At 50.7% G+C, this 10,367-nt stretch overlaps 1 long non-coding RNA gene across 1 annotated transcript; it reads left to right on the top strand.

Moving 5' to 3' along the window:
• The first annotated feature begins 3,860 nt into the window (after positions 1-3,860).
• LOC141568994 (uncharacterized) lies at positions 3,861-9,462 on the top strand. Its single transcript, XR_012492347.1, has 4 exons — positions 3,861-4,024; positions 5,837-5,962; positions 7,791-7,974; positions 9,298-9,462. It is a non-coding gene; the product is annotated as an uncharacterized LOC141568994 (long non-coding RNA).
• Positions 9,463-10,367: the final 905 nt, after the last annotated feature.

Below are 10,367 nucleotides of genomic sequence, written 5' to 3'. Positions count from 1 at the left end.
GGGCCATAGCAGGACAGGCAGCTGGCATTTGTGTCCTGGGGCTCCCCCCTTGTCCTGGTTGGCCTCCCTGCAGTGCCCTGGTCTCTCTGTATGACAGCAGCTGAACCTCCCCTCTCTCCCCCCTTACTGCCACCCTCAGCTGCCCTGAGATAGGGGCCTCCTTTATCTCCCACACATCGTCTCACTGACTGCAGCCCCAACTTGGGTCCAAATGGATGCTTACGACCTGTGGGAGGGCTCCTTACGGCGGCTAAGGGGTCCTTGGCTTGCCACTGGTGACAGACAAGCACATCGATAATCGTAAAAGGAGGTAAAGCTTATAGTCTGGGCTGTTTCGGGTACCAGAGGAAAAAAACAATGTATGAATTGCAATGATGAAAGATTTACCTCATGTGTCAGAGCAGATAGAGGGGCTGGCTGGAAATTATTGCAGCCGGGAAGAGTTGTGTTTTAGGATCTGCCCCAGGTATTAATTTGTGGCGGACTTATCCTGTCAGGAACATACAATGCTCATGGTGTCGAGAAGTAATACTTTAAAGGGTCTGAATGCCAATTGGCTGGGAGCTGGGGGTCGGAGCCAGGAGGCAGCTGATTCCCCTTAGCAAGGTTTTTCCAATAAGTTCCAGATGAAAAGCGTGAGGCTGCAGAGTAATATCATCTTTGGAGACTCTCAAACTAGATCTGTTCCCGTCCATTGTGCCAGCGCGTGGATCCTCCTCCTCCTGTGCCCAGAGTGATGCCATCTCTCCCACTCATGGCGGGTGGGGGGGGGTCTGGCAGGCTTCAGTCTGCAGGGCTCTGGCAGATTGCCCAGACTCCTGAGTCTGGAGGTTGGGCATGGTGGGCTCTGCCGCGTCCTGCGAGACTCCAAGTCTTGTAGGCCTCCTCCCTCAAATTCAAAGGGAAGCGCAGAGACTGGGGCGAGGCCCCTGCAGACTAATCAGGAAAGGGCATTCTGTGACCCTGTGGGGACGGAGTCCCAGACAGCAGTTTCCAGGCTCTCGGCCTCATGAGGAAAGGTGCTGGCTCGGGTATTAGTTGGCCATCAGCTGTAACCAGTTGGCCACCAACTATAACTAGTTGGCCATTAGCCACGACTGTTTTGTACATAACTGTCTTAGCTACGTTAGTAAGCGGGAATCGCAGATGGTGTGGATCCTATTTCATGTGTTTTGTCTGGCCGCCAGTGAGATTGTGGTGCAGGAAGACCCCTGTTGGGGTACTGGCGGATGTTTGCTTCTTGTGTCTCGACTGGCCACTAGAAGAGAGTATAGTGGTATGACTCCCCTATCTATGGCTCCGTGGGTGTTCCTTTTTGGCCTCACCATATCCTGCGTTCTTATGTGGGGAGCGGGAGCAGAAACCCCGCATGCCCCCCTGCATGACACAGCTGTTTCTGACAGAAAGACCAGTGGCCAGGGACGCCCCCAGCTGCTGCTCTCTGTGGCTGCCATTTGCTTTTCTTCAGATTCCCCAAAAGAAGAGGAGAGCCCCTACCACAGTGCCTGGCATGCAACAAGTGCCCAATAAAACTTTTTAACTAAATGAATTTGATTGGGTTGCTTAGGCACTGTTTGTGCACACATTGCATTTTGCGAAGATGGCCCCAATAACGGCTCTCATTTCATGGGCTCTTCTTACAGTCTGACCTTGACACTCCACCTCCCTTCCTCTCCCCCCCCCCCCCCGCCCAGAACCTAGGAGGACCTCTATGGCTGCCTTGACCGCTGGCTACCTGGAAGTGACACTAAGTGTCTTCTGAGCCTATACTATAAAAATGCCACGCAGTTCCCCTTGCTCTCCTACAGACACTTGAACGTGGAACAGCTGCCATACTGTTCAAAAGCCCAAACTAGGCCGTGCAGAGAGACCACACGTAGGTGTGCTGGCTGACGGCCCAGCTGAGGTCCCAACCAACCGCCGGCACCAACCACCGAACCTGTGAGTGAAGATGCCTTCAGAGGATTCCAGCCTCAAACTGTTACGTTGCTCCCAGCCTTCTAGTCTCCCCAGCTGAGGCTCCGGACATCAAACACCATAGATGCTGTGATCTGTTCAAATTCCTGACCCACAGAAACCATGAGAGGTAATAAAGTGAGTATAGTTTTTATCCACTAGGTTTTGAGATTGACTTGTTACCCAATAGTAGATCACCATCCAATTAGCATCCAATGTGGAGACTCTTCCTGGCCTCCCTTCTGTCTGGCTTACCCTTAACTCCCTTTGGCTGGAGAGCAGTCTTGCCTGTCAGTGGTTGCTAGGGCAACGGGTCCCCGGCACCCAGTGTGGGAGTGGGCCTTTCAAGGAAGTGCCTGTAGCAGCTTTTCTTAGAAGAGAACACTTGCATTTTGAAGGCTTGACTAGTGCAAAAGAATCTAAAAGCTCTTCCTTCTAGTTCTTTTTCCAGCACCAGTTCTTATGATTTTAGACATATCTGCCATGGACTGAATATCTGTGTTTCCCCCAAATTCATATGTTGAAACCCTAATCCCCAATGTTGATGGTATTTGGAGGTTAGGCCATTGGGAGGTTATTAGGTCATGAGGGCGGGGCCCCATGAATGGGGTTAGTGTCCTGATAAGAGACCCAGAGTCTTCTCTCGCCCCTTCCCCCAAGTGAGGGCAGAGTTAGAAGGCGCCATCTACTAACCAGGAAGTGGGCTCTCACCAGACACCAAACTGAGTCTGCTGGCACCTTAACCTTCGGCTTCCAGCCTCCAGAACCGTGAAAAATAAATGCTTATTGTTTAAGCCCCCAGTCTATGATATTTTGCTCTAGCAGCCCCAACGGATGAAGACAACCTTCTTTCCTGGGTCCAGGTCTCAGTTTCCCCCTCTGCATCAGAGCAGGTTGGACAAGGTGAACTCTTAGGTTCCTCGTGGGTCTAGGCTTCTATGAGTCGATTTGTTGATCCCACACTGCATGTAGGCGCCGATGGGTGCTGGGGGCTTCAGCACTTGGTACAGGAGGGGAGAGACTGGCAACTCCACGGAGAAAGGGCACCTCTCCTTCCTTCAGGCATTTACTGAACATGAAGGTGCTGGGTCCTGGATCTAAGTACGTAATTAATAACACTCTGACCACATTGGCTTTCTTTATTATTTTTCTTGTCTCTGCTGAGTGTCATTTACAGATGATTAATCTAAATCATTATTTAGATGCTGTCTAATCATGTTTTCAGACCAGCATTGAAAACCCACAGCTGTCTAATTTGTCAGTGAGGTGATCATTTGCCATGGATGGGGCTGGCTCATTGATTTTCACCTGACTGACAGGAAGGGGGACCCCAGACTCAGGAGAATTGGATTGACCATGGCCTCAGTTTCCCCACCTGTAAAATTTCCCACTAGAGGACCCCAAAGGCAGGCTGGTTAAAGAAACTGGTCTCATACTTGTTTCCTAATTATGTGACTTGGGGAAGTCTCATTCTCTCTGAGTTTCAGTTGCTTGGAAAGTACTGTCCCCTCTGGGGGAAAACATTCTCCCTTTGTACCTCCACCTCCCTCAGTCCCGGGGTAGCCAGCTCCCATTCATCCCTCAGGCCTCAGCTTCCATAATGCTTCCTCCAGGAAGTCTGCCCTGAATCCCGCCCCACCTGCTGCTCCCAAGACTGGTAAAGCAGCCCACCTGCGGGCTCATGTGTGGCTGGTACCAGACCTGTCAGAGCTGCTATACACATGTCTCCATCTCCTCAGAAGCAGAGACCACATCTGTTGTGCTTCTTGATCTGTTCCCAGCCCCTAGCAAAGCCATTGGCCCAAAGTAAGTGCTCAATACACACTTGTTGAACAAATGAATTGAGATAATGCCAACGCCCCTGTCTCCTTCTCATGATCCAGCAGCATGATATGAGCGCCCTCTCCTGCAAACGGGACACCAGGTGAAGACTTATTATCGTTAATGATGACAAGCAGCCAGATGCTTCCAACTCATTGGCTGGAGGAGAAGCCAGCATCAGAAGGCAATACGGATCTCACCCAGATCTGCAAACTCGCAACAACTTGAAGACATCGCTCCCCCACAGGTGAGGCCAGGTTCTAGAGATGAAAAGGGCCATCTCAAGACTACTATATGCTGTGGGACATCTCTCCCAGGAAGGGAGAGGGAGGAACAATCAAAGTGGGCTACTCTGTCTGAACTTGGCAGCTCCTCTGGTCCCCCTCCCCCTCCCAGGTTCTACCTTTCCACTTCCTCAAGGAGAGGGATGCAAAACTCAGCAGGGCAAGTAGGACAAGTGATCTGGGGGAGGGAGGGGAATTGTGTTCCCTCATTTGGTGCTGCCAACCAAGGGATGGTTGTATTAGGTTGGTGCAAAAGTAATTGCAGTTTTTGCAATTATTTTTAACCTTTTAAAGCATGATTACTTTTGCACCAACCTAATATGTAGCTTTTCAGGAGATAAGGGTGGAAAAGTGGCCATGTTGGCGAGGGGAGTGAGGAGAGAGGAGCACTTCCTAAGCACTGTCCACCAGTGGCTGACTACCCATGGCTAGGACACCGGGGAGGCTGGGCAGAGCCCTTGGGCTCATCTGAAGGAGACCTCAAGTCATTTTCTGCAAGAGGCAAGCTGCCCCTCCTCCACCCCAGACTGGGCTCCAACTCCATAAACTCTCTCCAAATAAAACCCCAGGGCATAATCCGGTGTGGAAGGGAGAATTAAATGTGGTATTACACTGTGAAAACCCCTAACTGCCTGGCCTGGCAAATGAATTAACTTGTTAAACAAAATGCATACATCTGCATACATTTGAATACATGAATAAGATGGGCTCAGACCCTGCCCAGGTCCAACTTCTCTCAGAAGGAGGAAGAGGAGGAGAATTGAGGGGGATCCAGAAAAAGAGGCTTGGCCGGCTTCGGAGACGGTGCCTTAAGGAGCCTTTGCCTTTGCAGGCTATATTTATAGATTAAACACAAAAAGCACTCCCTGCTGCATTAAAAACTACCCATCAAGGCTGAGGACCCAAAGGAGCAGTAAAATCAATCTCGTTGCATAAAGACAACAGCAAGCAATTGGCATGACATTTTAAGTAAATGCTACAGCCATTTGTAAATGTTCATTTTCCGGGAGACCCCATCTATTATATGACAGCTATTTTCTTAGCATCCCAGTGTGAATTCAGTCGGTTTACAGATAAGCCCATAGAGGAGAATGGATATCAAGATGTAAAGTGCTATAATACGGACAATTTGTTACTGTTGCACCAAGTCACTCTGTCATTATGTATCTGCCTCTTGCAGGGGTTGGAAACAGCTTGGCTAGTTTTGCAGATTGGGGTCTGAAGAGAGTGGAGAAGAAGCAGTGGAGACAAAGGAGGCAGCAGTGACACTGAGGAGCGTCACAGACTGCAAACTCAGAGGCAAAAGGGATACAATCCCCGGGGCACAGACTTGCTTCTTCCCCAAAGAAGCTTCCAGAAGCTTCTTCCCCAAAGAAGCTTCCAGAAGCTTCTTCCCCAAAGAAGCCCAGGTAGGAAAGTCAGTTTCCACCCAGAGCCTGGTTATCAGCAAGGCCCAGATTCCCAGAGGAAAAGATTCGTCAAAGGCCAGAAACATTAATTCTGAGGCCGACAGCTCTGCTGATTCCCAGGCACTTAGGGACGATTGGCTCCTTGGATCGGACTCAGGAGAGGATCCCATTTCCTGGGGTTTCGTCCCCAGCTCCCTGTACCACCTGGCAGAAGTGGCCAGTTAGAGCTGGGGAATGTCCTATGTCCTAGCAGCTGTGTGGCAACCTGCTCTGGAGCTGCCCAGCTTGAAATATGACCCGAGAGAAACGGAGGGCCCCCCAGCTTCATAACTCACCAATAAACTCCTCTAACCTGAACGTTTGCAGGCAGGAAATAAATGACCCCCTCACCGAACCTGGAGTTGCGCTGAAGAGCTGCTGTGCGAGGTGGATGACGGATCACACCAGGCTCCCTGGGGGACAGTTGATGGGATGGGACTTGGCCCTCCGGTGGTAAGAGCACCAGATGCCTAGAAATTAAAGTCCAGCATCAAAAGGGGTGGGAATGCAAAGAGAATGACACCTGTGCTGGTCACTTAGGACACAAACATCAGGGGATCTAGTGTTCAGGCCAGTCTCCTCCCAGACTTTATTGGTCCCTGTGCTTGCAGCTGCTTCTTTTATTCGGTCATTGGTTCGTTCATTCATTCATCAAATACTTTGGGGACCTTCAGGTCTTTTCCCAGGTAATCCTGACCTTCGTTGGGCCTCGCTTTCATGACACAGGGCACATCGTAGGACACAGTTGTTGAACAAGTGAGTAAACAAACGGATGAATGAGTGAATGAACGCATGCAGGCATCTGCTCATCTGTTCCCTGGTGGTAACTCAGCAGGGCCTCCCCTCAGGGCAGGAGGTTGTGCTTGGAGGCAATTCCTCAACAGGCACGCCACTCAGCCGGAGTTTTAACCTAGGTGTGGCATGAGCCACGCGTGAGCACCGGCTTGGCCACTTCCCTGTGTGGGAAGTGAGGCCACATGACCTGTAAAAACCCTTCCAGCGGTTAGATCCTGTGACTCCAGCAGAGAGGCGGAGAAGCAGAGACAAAATCGAGGGAAGTGGCACCTGCAGGGTAAGGTGGTGGGATGCAGCTACAGGGTTTTGCAGTGTCTGGCAAGGTCGGTCCTCACTGATGCTGGCTGCTGTTTCCATCATTCAGGGTCAGGGCGAGAAAATGGCTGCCCCTGATGGGGAAATTGTAGCTCTTTCCAAAAATGCCCAATCGGGATGAGGCTTCTGGAAGCAGCGGGCTCAGAACTGCCCTTTCCCGACCCCACTTTACCCCACCTCCTAGTGAGAGTAAGGGCCCACCTGGCCTTGTCCCAGGAAACTCCTCCAGGGGTCCAAGGTCCTGAATTGGGGGGGCCCAGTCCTCTGAATGACCTGGGCAATGACCTCTCTGAGCCCAACCCTGAGGCTTCTGGGGCACTCACTCTGTGAGTGGGGCGCGTTTCTGTAGAAATGGGAGGGTGACCACATCATGAAGTGACGGGGAACTGCATGTGGTCCTGCAGAGGGGAGCAATCAGTGTCAGGTAGCAAAAGGTCGTGTCCTTGTGCAGCTGTGTCCAGGCCAGTCTGAGCTGGCAGGCATTTAGCGTTTATGAAGACGTGTCTAGGTGCAAAAATCAGTTCTCCTTCTCAGATAAATAAATGACCAATTGCCAGCTTTGGTGCCACCAGGAGTACTTAGCTTAATCAGGCAGTGTCATCCCTGAGGTAACTTAGAGGCTCCATTCATCACAGCTCCTTCCTCGTCTCCTGTCACTGCTGCTGATAGTTCTCACGTGAGGGCAGGAAGTTGCCAAGTGAACTTTGAGTCATGTCCTCACATCCGCGCAATCAGCTCTTGAGTCTTTGGGTAGAGGCAGGGATGATATTCCAAGGGATTGACAACTGGAGAGGCCCGGGGATGCCCAATCAGAAAGGCCACCAGTAGCTGTCATACCAGTTAGCGTCAGCCAAACATCACACCGGGCAGAGGGGAGGCTGAGAGGGGCCCTTTTTTCCCTATGGCTAGAAGTCTGTAAGAACTATGAATCCGCCTTTTTACTACAAACCTGGGAAGGAAAACTAAAGTGGATACCCTTCTCCCCATTTCATACTTTGGCAAATTGAGGCAGGAGAGAATAATGGTCATCCAATCTATTTTTTATGAACGACAATGGGTTTTGAAATCTCTTAGGCTGGATTCGAACCCTGGCTCCGTCACTTAGGAGCTATGTGACCTTATACAAATTTCTCAGTCTCTCTGTCTCTTTCCTCTCACCTCTATAAACTAGGGCTGATGATGCCTACCTCACTGGGCAGGAGAAGATCAAATGAGAATCCCTGTGGCTGGGACAGAACAGACATTTAAAAAGAGGAGCCAAGTGATGTCAGCAAGATGGCAAAATAGAAAAGCCTGGACCCTCCTTCCCACCATCATCACACCAGTTCCACAACCATTCACACACAATTCCCATGGTAAGAAGTGGGAGTCAGCTACAGAAAAGTGGGGGGACCTTGCTTCAAGTCACATGGTGGGTCCCTGGGTCAGAGTCGGAGGTGGTATCCGAAATCCCAGTCTCATTCCAATGGTTTCCATAGCAACAGATCCCCCCCAACTGGTGATGAGTAACGCTTGATTTTGTGACATCCCAGAGTGTGTAAAATTATCTGAAGGCCATCACAAAATAATCAAATCGTAGGCTCTACTGTGCTTTCTCTTGGTAGGGATGTCATAAAGATTTGACAATGTTGACAAGATGTCAGTTCATTTCCTAAGAAGTCAGACATCCCAGCTTCAGGCTGTTGAGATGATTTTTGCCTTTAACTCTAACATGGGAAAAGTTCGAGTCACATACAGCTGTCTGTGCCTTTCAAATTAACCCCCAGATGCCCAATAGCAATTGGCCCAAATCCTTTATCTTTACATGTCTGCCTTGTTTCTCCATCACTCCAAAGCTCCAGGCCGTCACTTCCACCCTCAGGTGCTCTCTCCTCACCTCGGTCCACCAGACATGAACACACTGGCAAAAGCACTAAAGGCAGTGCGCCTCCCACTTTAATGGGTGAAAGGATCGCCCATTAAGAGGGAAGCTTGTGGAAATGCTGATTCTGATTCAGTCAGTCTTGGGGATGCTTAGGATGTTACGTTTCTCACAAGCTCCTGGATGCTCCTGCGAGGTGGCACTTTGAGTTCATGTCCGTAAGCAGGGATTCTCCCACTCTGAGAGCTTTGGAGCCAACCAGATTTGTTCAGACAGATCCCTGGACCCCACCCCCAGGTTCTCTGATTCCGCTGGCTTGGAGTGGGGCCTGAGAATGTGCATTTCTAACGAGTTCCCAGGTAATGCTGATGCTGCTGGTCCAGGGAACCAACTTAGAGAACTGTGGCACTAAAGGATGGACGTGGCCAGGTGACGCGGAAAGTCTGCCCACCCCAGTTCTCTTGCTGGTTACACCTGTGTGCTGACCTACTGTCTGTCCATTGGGCCCCACCCCGTTCCTTTCCCACATCTCTCCCTGGATGAGGCTTCCCCTGTGAGATCACCTCGTATCCCATGGTGGAACCATCCCTTGGTCCCTGCACTGAGCACATACATACACAGAGCTACAAGGAGAGAGACTAATTTTGCAAAATCTGCACAAAAATCGGCCAAATTTATGTTTCCCCTACAAGAGAAATGCTGCCGAGTGGAAATAAAATGCAAGATTCCTGGGCACTTCTATTACCTCTTCATGTCACCAGCAGTGACTGATGGTGAAAAGTAAGATTGCAAACGGAATCGCTTTTGCTTTACCCAGAACAAACTCCACCCGGCGGAGGAGCCTCCTGCAAATCTGTGGTTCTCCCAAGTGTCCCTGAGAGCCAGCCGCTGTGAGAGGAGCCGGGAGAGCCGCCACCTGGGAGGACAGATCCTTCACCCGGCCCAGGCTCCAGGGGGACCGTCCATCACCTAAGAGCAGAGGCCCCTGACTGGGGACATGGCCCAGCTGATGTCAGCTTCCTGTCAATCAAGCCTCCTGCTTTTCCTCCTTTGGGAGGAGTGAACACTTTTCCCTAATATGCTCCCATCAGGAGTGTGGGGATAGAGTCCCAGAGAGCAGTTTCCAGGCTCTTGGCCTCACGTGGGGTAGTAGATGGCCATCAGCTGTGACCATTTGGCCATCAGCTGTAACCAGTTAGCCATTGGCCACTAATATAACTGCCGCGGCTGAGCTAGCAAGCGTGGATTGCAGTTAGCAAGGGAGTTGGTTGGTTGGCAGAGAAGCAAAGGGCAAGCTGCAGCTCGTGTGACTCCCGCTTCCTGTGTCTCCAACCCAGCTGCCAGCGAGACGATAGTGGTATGACTCCCCATATCCGTGGCTCTGATGGGGTTCCTTTTTGGCCGCACCATATCCTGGGTTCTTGTGCGGGGAGCGGGACCCGAGACCCCGCATGACAAGGAGGTCCTGGAAGGTCCTCGTCTATAGACCAAGGTGGACACTTAGTAGGAGGAGAGGGGCCCCATGTACCTGAAATATTGTAAGTGCTCACGGTTCTGCTGTTGTTCACTGAGAACCAATAGTCTGACACCCAAAGAACTTCCTCCTGCACCTGCCTACTGGTTCTCTCCCGCCTTCTAACAATTTAGAATAAACCTATTCCCTTTGCAATGGGATGCCTTTTAAAAATATTTGACGACCTTTGCCTCGAGTCACCGAGAAGCAGAGTGGCAACTCAGCCCTCTTGGTTTCTAGTAGTTTCCATCGAATGGAGTCACCTCTTGATAAATTATCTGTTTCATTGTCTCAGAGTAGGGAAGATATACTGTTGAAATGGATAAATAAATCTCAAGTATATCTAGTAATCCTGTGAACCACAATATGTCATG

This window comes from Rhinolophus sinicus, linkage group LG15, assembly GCF_036562045.2.
Source record: "Rhinolophus sinicus isolate RSC01 linkage group LG15, ASM3656204v1, whole genome shotgun sequence".
Classification (NCBI taxonomy): Eukaryota; Metazoa; Chordata; class Mammalia; order Chiroptera; family Rhinolophidae; genus Rhinolophus; species Rhinolophus sinicus.
Note: the sequence above shows the minus strand (reverse complement) of the source record. Positions and strands in the feature narration are given on the sequence as shown.